This window comes from Mus musculus, chromosome 9, assembly GCF_000001635.26.
Source record: "Mus musculus strain C57BL/6J chromosome 9, GRCm38.p6 C57BL/6J".
Lineage (NCBI taxonomy): Eukaryota > Metazoa > Chordata > Mammalia > Rodentia > Muridae > Mus > Mus musculus.
This window is the reverse complement of record NC_000075.6, coordinates 92777504-92796116: the sequence shown is the minus strand read 5'-3', so window position 1 is coordinate 92796116 and position 18613 is coordinate 92777504. Positions and strand designations below refer to the sequence as shown.

The 18613-nt window shown below is 36.2% G+C and overlaps 1 long non-coding RNA gene across 1 annotated transcript in view; it reads right to left on the bottom strand.

Annotated features, from left to right (window-relative positions):
* Positions 1-405: 405 nt before the first annotated feature.
* Positions 406-18613, bottom strand: part of 4933400C23Rik (RIKEN cDNA 4933400C23 gene) — a 76996-nt gene continuing 58788 nt past the window's right edge. The window contains exons 3-5 of the long non-coding RNA NR_040770.1: positions 14417-14492; positions 12272-12367; positions 406-1513 (exon numbers count right to left, since the gene is read on the bottom strand). This is a non-coding gene — a long non-coding RNA (RIKEN cDNA 4933400C23 gene). The remainder of the gene's footprint in view (positions 1514-12271; positions 12368-14416; positions 14493-18613) is intronic.

Below are 18613 nucleotides of genomic sequence, written 5' to 3'. Positions count from 1 at the left end.
ACTGAGGTTAGTGGGATGAACATTCATCGGAAACATATGAAGAGATGAGATAAAGGGCTCCAGGGCTGTTTGCTGCAAGGAGTAGTAAGCCAGCCTAGATGATGATATGGGTAAGGCCTCAAGGATAAAAGAAGTGTGGCCCTGCTGCAGGGAAGACAGTGTGCTAAATCTATGAAGTCCTGCCCTTAACTCACAGGGAAAGAACATAGAAAAAATAGCCAAGGGCTATGGTTGAATTGGTAGAAGACAAATCATCAAGCCAGATTAGCAGATTCATAAAGAGTATAACTTACGTAGCACAAACAAAACAGACTAGACTAGAGAAAGTTCAAAATTCAAACTAGAAACAAAATAAGACAATATGATTTGGAATGATTAGAGTGCAATAAAATCAGTGTAAGAACTCAAAAGACTAGCAATTTTATTGTTGGTCTTGGAGGGAAAAATAGATTGTTTCTATGTAATACCAGCAAAGCAATTGGTGAGTTAACGCAAAGGAGAAAATTTATTTTTGTGTGTAGACACAGTTTCTGTGATCATGCATTTATATTCAAGGTAAGTGCTCAGTAGAAGCTAGATAAAAAATTTGCCATCATGTAGAGGAAATGTTGAAGATTTAATCAGAAGATACATTTATGAGTTTATATGTCACCCTAGGGGAATATAGAGGTGTATTTCTCAAAGAAAAAGGATCAAAGAAATGAGCAATCTCTGTACAGTTAGGTATGACCTATCAGGTCTCAAAGCCTCAGCTAAGCATGGGCAGAGAATGTCATGTTAGGCTGGGAAGTCTTATAATAATTGGAAATAGTGTATAAAATAATGAGGCAAAAAACATTATAAATCGTAAAATATGTAAAGAAGTAGCATATCCAATTAAATACAAATGTTTGACTTGAAATTTTAAGAGAGCAACTGTATTGATTTTTGGCTGGTACCTTGGTTTTATACGCTTAGCTTCTAGCATTCACAAATCCACATTCAGTTTATCAGCTAGGGTCACTCACACAACCACACTTAGCTTATGCGTTGGCAGCATCCGCCTTCTGACACTCAGCGCATGGGCTAGGGATTGACATCTCTCTGTAGGGCTCCATTGTCTTGTTGTCAGGTTCTGTGTATTATGCCTGGACAGTAAAATGCCAGAAGAGTGAGAAAGATGGAATAGAATGGGTTTTCTCCTTTCTAAGTTTGTGTTTCTATCTCCTTGCTTAGTGCGTATACTTTGAGAAACACCTTTTGATCGAAGGCAAGTCTTTCCTAAAGCCTGTGAGTCTATCATAGATTCTTCACTTTTTGTCTCAATGGGGTAGCTCAGACATATACAACAGGCAGCTTCAATCTTGTCTCAGAAATCCAACTGCTAGTGTTACAAACAGATTCCCCATCCTTCTCCTAGATCTTCAGGCTACATGCCCAGTCCTTCATCTTCCATTTGGGCTTTTGGCCCTTACATATGCAGTTGACTCATTCTCCGCTTCAATTTTTGAGCCAGCTAACAATATGTAGGTATCTAAGAAAAGGACAGAATAGAAAGTTACAATACTTTAAGACTAGTAGAGACATGAAAGGAGAAAAAAAGAAATTGATAGCTCTGGAAAAGGGAAAGCTATGATATTGACTGAAATGTAGAGAAAAAAGTAAGTGAAGGTGTGAGCTTAATAAAATATGCAAAATAAGACCTTGACCACCTACCCCTCCAAATACATAGTATCTATCATTCATAAACACACTCACATACAAAATTCAACAAACTGTATGGAAAGTGACACAGACAAAACATAATGGCAAAGAAAGTTGCCTTGGGCGAGGCTCCACCAGAACCCTTTTGGAGAATGGGAAGAGGTGACATGAATGTTTTTTCCACTGGAGAGAAATGTGGAGGATGCTATGAGTATGGTCAAAGTTAGGCATTCAAAGTTCAAAGACAATAGGCAATGATATCCCAGTGTGCCTAAGCCCTTAGCTTTTTCACACACACACAATTCACGAGTTTAATTGAAATTTCCTACACAGGGATTATGATCATCTCTGAAGTCATGTTATCAAATAAAAACCCCAGTTTTAGGTATTGGATACCTCCTCTCAAGATGTTGTTCAGGGGTCTTCCAGAGCCTCAGATACCCCAGATACTCCAAAATATAGAATGTTGCCATTACTGTTGTTTGCCCATCAAAACTTGATGGTGAGACCCTGTTGCTAAACACAATGCATACTTTGGTCATAGAGCATGGAAAAATAAAGTTGGCACTGACCCAGAAGCTTTCTCCATGACTAACTCACATCATTCTGGAAGGTGCTCTGGAAGTTGCAGGGGAGAATAGTCATCAACAGACTCAACTGCCTGTTAGCTGCATGAGAGCAATGATGAGAGGCATGACAAGCTATGAAAATAGGTAGAAAAGTGGCATTGATGTTCTACATGTAACTAGACACGCTCTCTCTCTCTCTCTCTCTCTCTCTGCATTTAAGTCCCACTTCACAGGAGGAAGTATACGCCTGTAACTGTGGATATAGTTACAATTCCATGGTTACAGAGCTCGTAAGCTCAAGGGTGAAACTACTGTGAACTGTTATTTTGGTCAATGGATATAGAATCAACCTGCCCTCTAATTTTAGATTGTGTTTGCCATGGATTAATGCATCTCTCAGACTTCATTAGAGAAGGTTATTTATTCAGTGGGAAGTGGTTGATACATAAACTATCAACTGGTCAAGCTTCAGAGAAAAAGTGTCAGTGGACCACACAGCCAAAGATGGGCCATCTATTTCACACACCCTCCCCCCAAGGTTCAAGGACCATATCAGAAGAGGAAGTAGAATGGTTTTAATAGCCAGAAGTTAGGAAGGACTGGATCCAGTGTCCTGGAACTGATGGGACTGCTGTACTCATGAACTCACGCATTTATGGTTGCCTGAAAAAGACCCACACAGTACCAAATCAGTCAACCTACCAGCAAGGAGTGGGCAGAGGCTTGTAAGCCTTTATTCTTAGCTGAAGAGCTATTGACAGTAGATGGTTTCTAGGGGAGAGACAACCAGTTTTTGTTAAAGGGCCTGAGTCCTAATAGGTGGACCACACTCTAATGGAAGGTCCCACTACCAGGTAGATACAGGCAGGACAAATTGAACTCAATGGGTTATTAACAACAACTGCAACAAGCTGGAAATATTGAGGGTACGTAGAGGATGTGGGAGAGGTAAATGAGAAAATAAAGATGAATATGATTAAGAATATTGCATATAGGTATGAAATTCTTTAAAAAATAAAATACTATATTAAGATTTTTAATGAGAAAAATTGTCTGAGATATAATTGTCAGCTATTAATTATGAAATACTATCTTTTCTATGTGAAGAAATAGTGTCAAGAGCAAATAAAAAGGACTTAATTATAAATAGTAAACATAAATGTTAAAAGGGAAAATGGCTAATTCTTCTCAGTGGACATAAGAAAAGAGACATATTCACATCTTAGTGAATTTATTTTCAAGGCTAATGAATTATTCATTTCTAAAATACACAAAAATCATTTTTAAAAAAACCAAATGATTCTTTTATCATTTCATTGACCCAGACCTGCCTTTTAAAATGGCCTGGGTGACATCTCTAGGAGGAGCTATTATCACAATGGAAGGTGCCCTCTCCCCTCTTTGGTAACCTTCATACTGGATGCCTTGCACTTAGTGGCAAAACTTCTTCCTGTCATAAAGATATGAGAAACCTAATATTCCTCAAGATGAAGTCAATTAACTGTGACCGATAGTCACCCCAATTACTAGGTGAGTCTGGGATGGACTTTATGACAAATGGCGCTGTCAAGTTCTGTCACTAGAGGACTAATTACTGTTTATCTGGAGAACATGTGGGTAATGAGTTGTGTCTACTTGGCCATATAAAGAAGGATGTTCCTTTATGTTTTAACATTTTCTTTTTGCAGATTGTTTCTATTATGTATCTACACTCTAGTTTAATATTTACTCAAAAATAATGCTGATATTTTCAGCATATCTGAGGAGGAGGTTAGAAGATACAGACAGTCTGGACCACATGGCAATACTCTGCTTATCACTCTATTTCTAATCTATCTGTCTGTCTGTCTGTCTGCCTATCTGCCTGTCTGTCTGTCTATCTATCTATCTATCTATCTATCTATCTATCTATCTATCTATCTATCTATCTATCTATCTATATGTCATCTATCAATATGTCTATCATCTATCTATCATCTACCCATCTGTTTATTTGAATCAATAAACTGCTACATTTTCTTTACCTTTTTGAAGAAGATATCTGCATTGGCATGGAGAGATTTTATTTGTAGTCATATTTCCAAGGCCCAATGTCACATAGTGCCAACAAATGTGCAGGAGTTTTACCATGACCCAGTTCTCACTTCAGAGATCTTTCAGAAAATCACCCTTTGCCATCTAAGGAACAACCATTTAGTTCTTCACAGCCATACTTTGAATAAAGACTGCAACTAGAAATATGAAATAACATGATGCTATTTTTTGTTCAGATTTCAGTCTGTACATGCAACCTGAGAACTGCTCTGTGTGTGGTACCATCATGGCACCTCAGACTTCGTGGCTGGTACTTTCATGGAAAGATTCACCCACCTGCTCTGTACTCAGATGAACCCAGTCTTGTTTTGATAAAACATATTGAACAAAACTAATTCAAAGAGTAAAAGGTTTATTTTATTTTGTAGCTTGTGGTTAATCATCAAGGGAATTTAAGGCAGAAACTCAGAGCAGGAAACTGAAGGCAAGAACTGAACCAGAGGCTATGGAGGAATACTGAACACTAGCTTATTCCTCATGGCTCAATCAGGCGGCTCTCTTTTACAAGTTATGACACCTTCCCCATGAGTAACAACACCCAAAATGAGCTGGGCCTTCCCATTTCAATCATTTATCAAGATAGTTAGTTCCCTATAGACTTACTACAGTCTAATCTTACAGAACTATTTTCTCAGTTATGATACTTTCTTCCTACATATGTATAGATTTGTGTCAGATTGATGAAAATAAACAAACAAACAAACAACAAAACCCCACTGACATCAAATACTAACATGTCATAAAATTGCATCAGTACCTTCCCATTTGGAATTGTACCAGAAAGAGGGTTTACACTTTAGGGATGTGTTACAACAATTACCATTGTAACTCACAACACTACCATTTTTTATGTTGCAATAGATTTATTAAGATATGATTGGTGCATGAAAAATTTGCTTTTAAGTAGTGCAATAGATTTTATCATATTCATAAACCTGTGTTTCTGTCACTACAGTAAAGATGACTATATCCATCTTCCTTTAATGTTTCCGTGTACTCATATTTTCCTTTATATTTTTTCATTTATTTATTTACTTACTTTACATTTGTATTGCAGCCTCATTCCTCCTCTCCTTCAAGTCCTACCCTTACAATTCCCTCTTCCTATTACTCCCTTCCATTCTTATGTACCATCTGCCCTCAGGAAACATCAAATCACAGCAGGATTAATAACATCCTCTCCCACTGAGGCCAAATCAGTCAGACCATCTGGGTGAATGGGATGTAATGGCAGGCCACAGAGTCAGACACAGCCCCTTCCCTAATCGTTAGGGGACGCAGATGAAGAACAAATTCTACATCTGCTACAAATGTATAGGAAGCCTAGTTTCAGCCCCTGAATGTTCTTTGGTTGGTGGTTCAGTCTCTGTGAGCCACCAGGAGTCTAGGTTAGTTGACTCTCTATGTCTTCTTGTAGTGTTCTTGACGCCTTTGGCTTGCTCAGTCCTATTCCTTACTCTCGCACAAGAAACCTAAAGCTGCACCTGAATATTTGACTGTGGGTGTCTGCATCTGTTTCTATCAGCTGCTGTATGAAGCCTCTCAGTTACGCTAGGTTTTTGTCTGCAAGCATAACAGAATACCATTAACAATGTTAGGGCTTGTCACTCCCCCAAAGGGTGTTTCTCAAGTTGGGCCAGTCACAGGTTGGCCATTCCCTCAATCTCTGCTCTATCTTTATCCCTACACTTCTTGCAAGCAGAGGGAATTTTGGGTCAAAGGTTTGTAAGTAGGGTTTTGTTCCCCTCCCTCCACTGGAAGTCCCACTTGGCTATGGGAGGTGGCCTCTTCCGACTCAGCTCTATATCCCACTGCTAAGAGCATAAGCTACAGTCACCGCAAAGACTCCTGGGAGTCTTCTCTGTCTCAGAGCTGCCACCAACTGTTCTGTTCTTTTGAGGAATGGGGGTAGATATTTATATAGATTTTGATTCTAATGGATTTACCTAACTAGATGTGATGATGGCTATCTGTAAATGAATTTTCCCAAGATAGCTTAAGATGTACATTACTGTGGATAATATGAGGTAATGGACATAATATTTGAGAAGGAGATAAAATAGAAAATCATTTAACATAAAAATGGTACATAGATTAATAACAATATGTCACAAGCTCAGAAATAAACATCAAATCACCATATGGCTACAGGAGGTAGCCTCTTTAGGCTCCATTTCCCCTGCAGGTAGGAGTCTCAGCTAGAGTCACACCCAAAGACTCCCCAAAGCTTCTCTATTCCCAGGTCTCCAGCTAGTCCCAGAGATGCCCCTCCCCCAACAATTTTCAATCTCACTCCCAACTGTCTCTCCCATTTTTAATTAGTTTCTTTGGGTCTATAGATTGTAGCATGAATATCCTGTACTTTACAGCTAATGTACATCAATGAGTAAGTACATGTGATATGTGCCTTTCTGGGTCTGTTTTACATCACACAGGATGATATTTTCTAGTTCTATCAACAAGAACTGCAAATTTCATAATGTCTTTGTTTTTAATAGTTTATCAGTTTTCAGCTTTGTGTAGGTGCACCACATTTTCTTTATCCGTTCTTCAGTTGAGGGACATCTAGGTTGTTTCCAGTTTCTGGTTATTATAAATAAAGCTGCTATGAACACAGATGAGCAAGCGCCCTTGTGGTATAATGGGGGCATCTTTTGGGTATATGCCCAGAAGTGGAATTGCTGGGTCTTGGGGTAGAACTATTCCCAATTTTCTGAGAAACTGCCAAATTTATTTCCAAAATGATTGTGCAAGTTTGCACTCCAACAATGGAGGAGTGTTTCCCTTGCTCCACATCCTCCACACCATTTTGACAGGTGTAAGGTGGAATCTCAGAGTCACTTTGATTTGCATTTCCCTGATGATGAAGGACACTAAACATATCTTTAAGTGACTGTTGGCCATCAGAGATTCCCTGTTGTGAATTCTGTATTTAGCTCTATACACCACTTTTTAATGGAGTTATTTAATTTGTTGGTATTTAATTTCCTTGTATTCTTTATACATTTTGGATATTAGGCCTGTGTCAGATGGAGTGTTGGCGAATATCATTTCTCATTCTGTAGACTGCAGTTTTGTTCTACTGATGGTGTTAGAACCTTAGAGAAGTTTTCAGTTTCATGACGTCCCATTTATTAATTGTTGATCTTAGCCCCTACCCTGTTAGTGTTCTGTTCAGGAAGTTGTCTCATGTAGCATTGCACTCAAGGGTATTTCACACTTTCTCCTCTATTATATTTAGTGTATCCAGATTTATGTTGAGGTCTTTAATACTTGTGGACTTGAATTTTGTGCAGGATGATAAATGTGTATCTATTTTCATTCTTGTACACAGAGACATCCAATTAGACCAGCACCATTTGTTGAAAATGCTTTTAGTTTTTCATCGTATGGTTTTAGCTTCTTTGTCAAAAATGAGCTTTCTCTATGTATGTGGATTTATTTCTGGGTTTTGAATCTATTTCACTGATTAACCTGTCTGGTTTTCATGACTACTGCTCTGTAAGATAGCTTGAAATCAGGGATGGTGATACCTCTAGAAGTCCTTTTATTGTACAGGATTTTCTTAGCTATCCTGGGTTATTTGTTTTTCCATATGAAGTTGAGAATTGACCTTTCAAGGTCTGTAAAGAATTGTGTTGGAATTTTGATGGGAATTGCATTGAGTCTGTAGATTGCTTGTGGTAAGATGTTAATCCTACCAATCTATGAAAACGGGAAATTTTTTCCATATTCTGATATCTTCCTCAATTCCTTTCTTCAAAGCCTTGTAATTCTTGTCATACATGTCTTTCACTTACTTGGTTAGAATTACACTAAGATAATATTTTATATTATTTGTGGCTATTGTGAAAAACATTTGTTACCAGATTTCTTTCTCAGACCATTTATTGTTTGTATAAAAGAAGGCTAATTATTTTTCACTTTTACTTAATTTTGTATCCAGCCACTTTGCTAAAGATATTTGTCAGCTCTAGGAGATCTCAGGTAGAATTTTGGGGGTTACTTGAATATTCTATCACATCATCTGTGAAAAGCCATACTTTGACTTCATTCTTTTGAATGCGTATCACTGTGATCTCCTTTAGTTTTTTTATTCTTCTAGCTAGAACTTCAAGTACTATTTTGAATAGATATGGAAAGAGTGGGCAGCCTGTCTTTTCCTTGATTTTTACTGGAATTGCTTTAAGTTTCTCTCCATTTAATTTCATTATTGGTTTGCTGTATATTGGCTTTATTGTGTTTAGGTATGCATCTTGTATCTTTGATGTTTCAAAGATTTTTAACATACTGGGGGGTTGAAATTTGTCAAAGGACTTTTCAGCATCTAATAATATGATCATGTTGTTGTTGTTGTTGTTGTTGTTGTTGTTGTTGTTGTTGAAGTTGTTAAGTTTGCTAATATGGCCAATTACATTGATAGTTTTTTATATACTGAACTACCTCTGCATTCCTGGGATGAAGCCTATTTGATGTTGGATAATTTTTTTTATGTGTTCTTGGGTTCAGTTTGCAAGTATTTTATTGAATATTTTTGTGTCAATGTTCACAAGGGAAATTGATCTGAAGTTCTCTTTCTTTATTTACTTGTATGGTTTAGATATTAGGGTAACTATGGCCTCATAGAACGACATTAGCAATGTTCCTTCTGTTTCTATTTTGTGGAATAGTTTGGAGTATTCATATTAATTCTTCTTTGAAAGTCTGGTAGAATTCTGCACTTAAACCATCTGGCCCGAAGCTTCTTTTTGTTGGAAGACTTTCAATGATTGCTTCTATTTCCTTAGGGGTTATAGGACTATTTAAATAGTTTACCTGATCTTGATTTAACTTTGGCAAGAGGTATCTAACTAGAAAATTGCACATCTCATTTAGATTTTCTAATTTTGTCCAATACAGGTTTTTAAAGTAAGATATAATAATTCATATAATTTCCTCAGTTTCTGTTGTTATGTTTCCCTTTTCCTTTCTGATATTGTTCATTTGGATACTATCTCTCTGCTATATAGCTAGTTTGGCTAAAGTTTTGTCTATCTGGTGGATTTTCTCAACGAACTAGATTTCATTGATTCTTTGTATTGTTCTCTTTGTTTCTAATTAATTGACTTGAGCCCTGAATTTGATTATCTTTTGCTACCTACTATTCTTGAGTGTGTTTGCTTCTTTTTGTCATTGAGTTTTCAGGTGTACTTTTAAATTGCTAGTATGAGAAAGCTCCAATTACTTTATGAAGGCACTTGGTGCAATAAGCTTTCTTCTTAACACCGCTTTCATTGTGGTCCATAAGTTTGTGTATGGTACATTGTAGAATTTCATAGAATTATAGAAAATCTTCAATTTTTTTCTATATTTCTTCCCTGACCCAGTGATCATTGAGTAGAGCTTTGCTCAGTTTCTATGAGTCTATAGACTTTCTATTGTTTCTTTTGTTGGTGAAGTCAAACTTTAATCCATAATGATCTGGTAAGATACAAGAAGTTATTCCAATTTTCTTGTATCTGTTGAAACTTGCTTTGTGATCAACTTCATGGTCAACTTGGTAGGTTCTGTGTGCTGCTAAGAAAAACATATATTCTTTTGTGTTTAAGTAAAATGTTCTGTAGATATCTGTAAGGTCCATTTGAATCATAACATTTGATAGTTTCATTATTTCTGTGTTTAGTTTCTGTCTCAATAACCTGTCAATTGGTAAGAATGGCATGTTGACGTTTCTAATACTAATATGTGGGGTTCAATGAATACTTTAAGCTATAGTAATGTTTCTTTTAGGAATGCAGATGCCCTTGCATTTGGAGAATAGATGTTCAGAATAGAGATGTCTTCTTGGTGGATTTTTCTTTTAATGAGTATGAAATGTCCTTCCCCAACTCTTTTGATTTACTTTGCTTCAAAATCTACTTTATTAGATATTAGAATGGCTAGTCCAGCTTGCATCCTTGGTCTATTTGCTTGGAAGTAATTTTTTCAGCCCTTTACTCTGAGGTAATGTCTATCCTTGCTACTGAGCTGTGTTTATTGTATGCAGCAGAATTGTGGATCTCATTTACACATACATTCTGTTAGCCTGTGTCTTTTAATTGAGGAATCATTCCATTGATTTTCAAGAGATAGTAATAACCAATGACTGTTCCTGTCATTTTGATGTTGGTGATGTGTTTGTGTGTGTGTGTGTGTGTGTGTGTGTGTGTGTGTGCCCATGTTCATGTGCTTTACTTCTTTTGTTTTTGGTGGTAAGGAATAGTTTCCTGTGTTTTCTTGGAAACCTCCTTGGGTTGGAGTTTTCCTTCTAGTATGTTCTGCAGGGCTGGATTTGTGGATAAACATTGTTTAAATTTGATTTTTGTCTTGGATATCTCATTTCCTTCATTTATTGTAAAAGAGAGTTCTCCTGGGTGTAGTAGTCTAGGTTGGCATCTGTGGTCTTTTAGACGTTGCAAGACATCTATCTGTCTAGGCTCTTCTAGGTTTTAGAGTCTTTGTTGAGAAATAAGGTGTAATTTTTATAGGTCTGCCTTTGTATATTACTTGGCTTTTTTTCCCTTGTGGTTTTTAATAATCTTTTGTTGTTGTTTTGTACACTTTGTGTTTTGACTATTACATGGGGGTAGGATTTTCTTTTCTAGTCCAATCTAATTGGTGTTCTGTAAGCTCCTATTATGTTTATAAGCATCTTCTTTTTAGGTTAGAGAGATTTTCTTTTATGATTTTGTTCAAAATGTTTTCTGGGCTCTGGATCTGGGACTCTGCACTTTCTTCTTTTCCTAATATTCTTAGGTTTGGTCTTTTCATAGTATCCCAAATATCCTTGATGTTTTATGTTATGAATATTTTAGATTTAATATTTTCTTCAACCGATATATTAATTTTTTCTAGTTTATCTTCTACACCTTGTATTTCCTCTTCAACCTCTTGTATTCTGATGGTGCTCCTTGTGTCAGTAGTTCCTGTTCTCTTCCCTGGGTTTTCCATCTCTAGTTTCCCCTCAATTTGTTTTTTGTTAATTTTTCTATCACCATTTTCAGATATTTTATAGTTATATTTACCAGTGTAATTGTATTTTTCTGCATTTCTCTCTTTTTCTTTTTTTAATTAGATATTTTCTTCATTTACGTTTCAAATACTATCCCCAAAGCCCCCATACCCTCCCCCTGCCCACTTCCCAAACCACTCACTCCTGTTTCCTGGCTCTGGCATTCCCCTGTACCAGGGCATATGATCTTCGCAAGACCAAGGGCCTCTCCTCCCATTGATGGCTGACTAGGCCATCCTCTGCTACATATGCAACTAGAGACACAGCTCAGGAAGTGTGAGGCAGGGTACAGGTTAGTTCATATTGTTGTTCCTCCTATAAGGTTGCACACCCCTTCAGCTCCTTGGGTACTTTTTCTAGCTCCTTCATTAGGGGCCCTATGTTTCATCCAATAGATGACTGTGAGCATTCACTTCTGTATTTGCCAGGCACTGACATAGCCTCACAAGAGAGAGCTATATCAGGATCCTGTCATCAAAATCTTTCTGGCATATGTTTAAGGGATTCATTCATTTCCTCTTTAAAGTCCTCTATCATCTTTAAAACATTGGTTTTCAGGTTATCTTCCTGTGCTTTGGTTGTGTTAGTATATCCATTGCTGGTTGTAGTAGGATATCTGGGTTTTGGTGGTACTATATTGCCCTGGATATTGTTGTTTGTGTTCATAAGCTGGCCTTTAGCCATCTGCTTGTCCCTGGATGTTCCTGGTGTAGCAATTCTCCAGAGAGGTAGGCCCAACGTGGATGTTACTGTTGTAGCAGGCCTGGTAAAGGTGGATGAATGGTGACTGGGCAATGGATCTGGGGGTGGGGGGCAGCATGCATCTTAGGGTAGCTGCATGTGCTGACCTAGGGAGCCAGGTGTGCAGGAGGATTGGGGTAGTTTGGGGTCTAACCTGGATGCTCCTGACGTACCAGGCCTCATGGACCTTATCAATTTTCTGCATGACTTTGTATTATGTAGTTATTTCCTCCAATTCAAGCATTTCTTTCTGCAATAAAAAGAGATTATTTTTTGAAATTCAGTAAGTGAACAAAGTTTATAAGCTTCGAAAAGTAAATGAAACTTATAATGGACAAGACGTTTCTGAAACATACAAGAAGCATAAGGCCCCTCTGTAAGATTATTAAAGAGAAAGCAATAGTTTATGGGTACTAAAGATTATTGAATGAGGTGACTGCAAGTTTGCATGGTGCTCCAGAGATGCAGCTCTCCTTAGTCATTACCCATATTAGGTATGCTTTTTGACCTTGCAGATTCCTTAGAGTCACTAATATGCCTATAAATAACTTCACCCATACTCCTATAAGTATTCTTAATAAACCTATTGGCTTTCTAAGCTGCACTTGTGTGAAATAACTTCATTCTTTTACTGATGGCCTGTCTAGAGAGAACAGGTACTTATCTATGTTTTACTATGATAAGTTACACAACTCAAGGGTGTTCACAGAGTGCTGTGGTGCTGGCCATAGAAGTTGATGAGTACAGAACTAGAAGCATTATCTGTACTATGTTGAAAATCAGATAGAAGCCATCTGTTCTGGATCTTGTTAAATACAAATAAAAGCTAAGAGGCTTAATTCTTCCTGCTGGAAATGAGAGAAGAGCTGTTCTATGTGTGGAACAACATGGTTTCTGGCACTAACATGAACCTTCCCACCCCAGCTGTTCTGTAGTCAGAAGAACACTAACATCTGTTGAGATTCCTTCAATTTTTTTTCATAGTAAACAACAATGTTATGGCCATTGGCTTATCCTCTTTCCTAAATTTTTAAAACTTGCTTGGAAGTGTAGAAATGATCATACATTTTTGCTAAGTAGAGGAATATCAAATAGCAAAGGTAATTCTGGAAAGAATAATATCCTAGCATCATTACTTCCAAAGTATTCTTTGCATGTCATAGACAACACATGGAGTTATTCTGAGGAAAAATATAAAGAGGAAAATTGTGCATATACAGCTCATATTGCAATGTGTTAACAAGTGTTATAAGAATTGTCAGAAGTGGGTTCATGGAGGCTGTTATTAATATAAATAAGTATATGCTGTCACACCTTAGCAATTTATTTCAACGCTTACTTTGAGTGTATGCAATAAGATCAGTTTTGAACTTTTATTTAAAAAGTCACTAACCTACTTAGTGGCTGAAATTCTTTACAAAAACCTGTTCCCTCAGAAGTACATCCTTTTAATTTTACAGGAGGTTTCATTTAGCATATATGCTATCATGTTTTTATTGTATTCTGTTTTGCCTCCACCATGAAATTAACAAAGAGGTTCTACAAAAAGGGAACTTGTTTAAATATTAACAAGGACTTTATGTGCTTAGAAATTTTAGAGATAAAATTTCTCTCTGTTCTGATGTATATTATAAAGAGCTAAAAATGCATTTCTCATAAAAGAAAGGGGTTGCAATGAGGTTAGTTTAAAAAGCTTGAAATGAGCTTATTTTAGGAATATATACATTTAATATTCTAAATATATAGAAGTGCTAAATTATGAAAAGTCACAGGGCAGTGTTTTGGAGTATACTTACTTTGTCCCCAGATCCAAATAGCTGTCAATTAGGAAAAGAAAGTCTGTTTTAAAGTAAAATGGCAAAATGGTAATGAAAATCTAGCTTTGTAGGTTGTATATGAAGAAAAAAAAGAAAAAGATGGGTTTCCCATCATTAATGGAGGGCAAATGGGGGTGTGGGTGAAAGAACAGGCAGATAATGAGACTATAAGAAGAGAGTAAGTTTGCAGGGATGGTGGAATCTACATACACACCTGCAGGTATGGAACTCATGAATGAGATTTAGTGAGGAAAAAATGTTAGGGTATCACTTTTTGAAAAATATTATAACTTTATTTAAATATTAGGTGAGGTAGGAGTTATGAGAACAATGGGGTATCTGTTAAAAATGAAACTTTAGGTTGAAATACTTCATTTAAAATACATACTGCTAATCCAAACTAAGAGTAAAATAGGAGGAAAATGAATAACTGGTAATAAAATTTGTAAAAAATCAGAAAGCAACTAGATACAGTTACTGACCTCATTCATCAGCAGCTCAACTCTGCAGACTCTGCTGGGTAAAGTCGAAATTCAGAGCAGTGCCTTCTTGGCAGTCCTGCAAGTTAGTAAATCAGATTCATCCAGTATAAAACATATACAAATGTACAATGCCTTTGATTTGTAACCAGCATCCCCTCACACACAGCTGGTTAGTCCTATATTCCCTAGAACTCTTCAGCTTTCCTAGTTAGGGTCTCCACTCCTGCTTTAACATACAGAAGCATTATTATCTTGTTTATTTACCTTTTTCTTTCCTATACAACCACCAAAACATCCTGCTCATATATGTGATCCCAGTAGATTTTATGGTAGCTATGATATTTATTCTTTGTCTCAAGAAATACATATATATTCTTATTCTAATGTTATGATTACAATTTCTGACAGTCTGAAAGGAAAAGAAATTGGTTAGGGCCAACCTGACTAGTGTAGAAGTGGTTTTTTTTTGTTTTTGTTTTGTTTTGTTTTGTTTTTTGTTTGTTTGTTTTGTTTTTTAGATATTTTCTTTATTTACATTTCAATATTGTTCTGACAGGGATAATGAGGAAGCATTCTTAAATAGGGAGAGAAATGGGAGCATAGAATAGAGAAAGGAATAAGGATGATATAATGAAGACTAAAGATGTTTAAAAGAGGCATATGAGAATCTACTATTTTGCATATATATATATGTGTGTATTTATAAAGAGTTTTATTTAATTATTCTACACAAGTAACAATACTCTTCTAGAAGCCATATGTTGCCAAAACAAAGAAACAAACAAAAAGAGTTCTATGTGTAGGATACCTCCTTTCAAGTTGTTGGTCATATATATATATATATATATATTATATATATATAATAGAGACCAACAAAACAAGACAAGCTATTATTATTGGTTTTGATTGCTTACTTGAACTTAATGGAAAGGAATCATTGGTGAAGACATCACATATATTGGTCACAAGACATGTAGAAAGGAACTTGGTCCTGACAAGAAAGCTTCTTCACTGCTGGGCATTTTTCATTGTAGCAAAATGTGCTATATCAGAAGCTGGGGATAAGAGCATCAACAGGCTTGCCCATATGTGAAACTTGTAAACTGCAGGAATGATTGTGTGAGAAGAGATCCCCAGAGATACAATAGTGGTATGCCTGCTCTAGGTAACTTATATGTTAATATTTTAATGTCCACTCCACAGAAGAAAACACATGTCTAATACTGTAAATATGGTTAGGAATCAATGGTTGAGAAGCTCATAGGTCCCAGTGGTAAACCTACTAATTACCATCCTGTTAAATGACTATAGAGACAAGCTGCTTTTTAAATTTTCATCTCTACCTATGGTTCATTACAGTTCTCAGACTTCATTAAAGAACTATGTTCAGTTGATGGTGGCTAAGGTAGAAATCCAGAGTTGGTCAAATTTAGACACTAAGTATCCCTGAAATATACATCCAAGGAGACATTTATATGACTACTTCCCAAGACTCAGGAATCATCACAGGTGAGAGGCAAAAAAGACTAAGATCTAGAGGTTGGAGAAAAAACATTAAAAAAAAAAAGCATCTCCCAGATATGACAGGACTGGTGCATTAAAGAGCTCATAGAAATTTTGCTTGCTTGCACCAGATCAGACTGGTCAACATTTTATCATGAAGATGAATTCACAAGTTCCAAATACTGAGAGACTTTTGATAGTTGGTGACTTCTGTGACTGGAAGAGTCAAACAGGCCACAGTAGATCAACCACACTCCATTGGATGGTGTAGGCTATAGGAGATCAACCACATGCCATGAGCTAGCCCTACACCCAAAAGCATATGGGCAGCACTAATTTGACCCAGTGGGTTATATAAAATGAGGAGGATATGAAGTTGGAGTGCTGTATATAGTTGGGCATGGGAATCAGTAGGATTTACTTGGAAAGGACTAGAAGAATAAATATCAAAATACAATGTATAATATTCTAAAAAGTTATGGAAAATACATTAAAATGTACTGATAATGTTTTCACGTAAACATTAGGCTATCTAACATGCCCCTTATCCAGTACCAGATACAAGAACAGTCATTGGAGTTGTTGGTCAGGGGAGTTCAAGTGACTACTCCCAAAGTATAGGTCCTTGTTTCTCTTTCACAAGTTGAATGCAAGTACCTCTATTGCTTAAGAAACCCTAAACTTTGCACAAAGACTCAAAAGATTTAAGTTGAGTTTAACTTGATTACCAACAGACATGCTAACATAGAAGTGAGATATCTAATGGGTTTTGATGACTAGACAAATGACTACAGTCAACTAATGACTCCTGAGAGAAGGAGAAATAACTTGAATACTAACAGACATGCTAAAATAAAAGGGAGAAATTCCATGGTATCCCATGATTAAACAAAAAGCAACAGACAACCAAAGATTTCTGACAGAAGCAGAATTATTCTCTCTCAGGGGTGAGCATCCTAATTTGCTATCCAGTACGAAGTGGTCTACTCTGAAAACATATACATGAGCAACAGTAAATGTATGTAGTAGGTTGAATGTATGAGTGTGTTTGTGTAACAATAATCATCAATGAAAAAGAGACCATCAATTTGAGAGGAAGTAATAGAAAAGGATATGGGAGGGATTGGAGGGAACAAGGGGAAGAGGGACGTGAGGTAATTATGTTTTAATAAAAAAATTAATTGGTTTAAAAAGATATTGAAGACAATTTTTTAAAAATGTACTCTGAATATGGTCAATTAAATATTAATTTTGTTTAATTATAAAATTATATAAGTTCAAAACATCTATTTAACAACAAAAGAAAAAGAAAGGAAACCAAGTAAGTCTTCTTGGGACAACAACTGAAAGGATCATTTCTGTGCTTTTTATGAGGATACTTTCTTTAGTGTCACACGAGCATGTTTGACTTCTAACCATTTCTTTCTGTGTTGGCATTATTGCCAGGAATGATGGAGGACAAGTGTTTTAGTTCTACTTCAATGTCTTACATGGAACATCTCACTTAATTATTAAAATAAACTAATGCATGAATATTTATCAGTTTGTTTGTTTGTTTGTTTGTTTTTACAGGGAGGAAATTGAGACTGTGAAATTGGGGAATTTATGCAGAGACAAAGAGCTTTAGGAGAAATGGCTGCAAACCTGAGCAATTTGAATTTGAAAGTGTAATCTAGATGACATATTATATAATTATATGTTATTTAAAAATACTTAAAGTTACCTCAGAGAGAAACGTATTTCATTCTCTGTTACATTGGTGTCATTTTAGTTCCAAAGAAAACTTAGTTCTTGTATCTTTCAGATAGAAGTTGTGGTAAAGTTGGCTTGGAACCTACTTTGGGCTGTATTTATCCCATAGTTAGTGTAGGCCTTCTATCCATCCATCATTTGGAAAAGCTATGGTTTAGTTGGTCATTTGCCTGTACTATGTCTGGTACAAGGCAATGGTATAATTGTGTAATTGGTAACTACATCTAGTTATATAGTATTTTTAGAATCACTAAATGTCCTGAATTGAGTTGTTATGTCAGCAATATTTCCTATGGATACAACACACCAAGGAGGAAAAGAAAACTTTCAAATAGTGCTATACAAATCAAGTTGGCTGTGGCAGACATATTGATGTATTGCTCACAATTAAATCAATGCAATACACTGAAGCCCTTGAATTAGGGAACTTCATATTGCCCCTTCCACTCCCTCTGGTATTATTGTTCTCAGCTTTAGCAGATAAAAATGAAGAATATTAAGTTCCACTTGACTCTTAGGTAAATAGCAATGTATTTTAAAAATAAGTGTATTCTAAGAACTGCATGAGACCAGCTTATGACAAAAATAATCTTTGTCCCTCTGGAATTTAAAATCATTTGGGCAGCTAGTGTTTTACCTGCCAACACAGCTGGTGGATTCTCTTACAAAGCTTTAGAATTTTCCTTTTGACAAAAAAAAAAAATGTAAATCTCTCAATTTGTTTGCAGCTTACATAACTTCTTACAGTGTTAAGATTGAAAAAGCTCTGCCCCTCTGAACTGTACCTCCATTCTGCATTTTCAAACCTTATAAAACATGGGGCTGGTAAGACCTCCCTTTTGCTCTAACTTGTTTTCTTCATGCCTCAAATGATCACCTTGGAGGTACAATGTAATTTTCCTTATTATCAACCCAACTACTCCTTTCAAAGAACTCAATAAC